The 1,771-nt window shown below is 39.6% G+C and overlaps 1 pseudogene; it reads right to left on the bottom strand.

Moving 5' to 3' along the window:
- Positions 1–293: 293 nt before the first annotated feature.
- LOC132172909 (protein trichome birefringence-like 39) lies at positions 294–1,356 on the bottom strand (annotated as a pseudogene).
- Positions 1,357–1,771: the final 415 nt, after the last annotated feature.

Below are 1,771 nucleotides of genomic sequence, written 5' to 3' on the forward strand. Positions count from 1 at the left end.
TTTTAATATTCCCCCTCATGTATGGGTTCAAACTCATTTTTAATAAGTTGTAGCCCATATGTAGAATATTTAATTTAAATGGAGGATTTTTTTTCTTTTTTTGGACTTGAAAAGAAGTTTCATAAGTTCCATCCCAACTACTACATTGTCATCTAGCCCTATGATTGTTTTCAATAACAATCAAATCAATGAATATGTTACCAATCAAGGAAATTTCCCATTTGAGAACTTTTGCTTTCATGGCTAATTAGCTCTTTCTTTGTGTTTGTGTATTCAAGAAATTCAATTAGCTATCAGAGCAGCAGATACAAAAGTTGATTCCAGGTGTCTGGAACCCCAGCAACACACCAATGAGTGCAGTCCATGCCCTTGAATCCATTGTAAGAGGAAGGATGTGCATCTTTTCTTAATTGTGGGAGTTTTGTTATATCAAGCAGATGAACAGGTTTCCTTAATCTGCTTAACACATCTTTCAGTACTACCAATGCTGCTTGTGGCAAACCACCTGGGAATGTTGACCCGCTTATTGGCTCTGTCTCCTTTGAGCAGTTTGTCACTTCTGGCTCGCCCCAATCAGTCCCATTGTAATGCTTGAAAAATGACTCTAGTTTTTGTCGGATCCACATCTGCATCAACCCAGTTGGCCCAGGTAGTCAAACCTTTGCGAAAAGCAACCATCCTATCCATGTCCTTGACAATCTTGTTCTCATCTTCAACATAGTCCCATGGTTGCTTAGGTCCTCTACGGTACCACCAAAGCCAAGTGTTGAAAACCAGAACATCCATCTCTTTCCACAGGGCGCCATTCTTCAGAGAATCAAGCTTTAGAACTCGACCAACTTGTTCTTCTTCGATGTCTACCAAGTAGTGAGAATTAAACAGAATAACTGAAACTCCATAGTCCAGGAAGGTGGTGGTAGAAATTGACACATTTATCTGCTCTATGACTTTGGAATCAGGCACATCAGCATGAAGCAAGCATAGTAGAGATTGCCACTGGTTGAGAGTAACGGAGTCCCCTATAAACATGATCTTCTTCCCCCTAAGCCTCTGTAGAAAATCTTGACCATCAAATCTAGGCAAATCACATTCATTTGGCTGCCATCTATACTTGAGGTAGAGTTTATCAGGGCGGCCGTACTTTTGGCAGTCAAACTCCTTGCGGATGTGAGGGCATGTGAGAGAGTCATAGAGAGGGTAAGAATCATCCTTCACCCAAGTTCCTTCATACAAGTTGCAGTGACGTTTTCTCCACTTCACATTGCTTCTTCTATTCTTTGCTAAACAAAGAGCTACTGTGTAAATCACCAAGAAGGTAACAAGGATGGAACAACACCTCTGAGTTCCAAACCCCATCTTTGTTTCTGCAGAGAGAGAGAGAGAGAGAGACTGAGGGTGCAGGGGAGAGAGCCAGAGATTAACACTTCTCTTCACGTGTGGGTTCAAACTCCCATTTAATAGGTGGGGTCAAACATGTGGAATATTTAATTTAAACGGGGGTGAATTGACGAAGTCAATGTTCGATCTTAGGACATTTGGCTCTGATATGTTAAATTACCACTTATACCAAAAGCTTAAAATAATAGGAAGACATAAATTTAATTATTTAATCAAAACTTTAACATCTTCGCATCTATTACCTTGAAAATAATTAAAGTAGTCTCAATCACTTCATCTTCTGGTTGAACACCTACACTTGTGTTGAGTAAAATGGCTTTAGATCTAAACAACCACATATATATTTGGATTGTGATCACATTGTTAGAAGGCT

Source organism: Corylus avellana, chromosome ca2 (assembly GCF_901000735.1).
Source record: "Corylus avellana chromosome ca2, CavTom2PMs-1.0".
NCBI classification, from domain to species: Eukaryota; Viridiplantae; Streptophyta; class Magnoliopsida; order Fagales; family Betulaceae; genus Corylus; species Corylus avellana.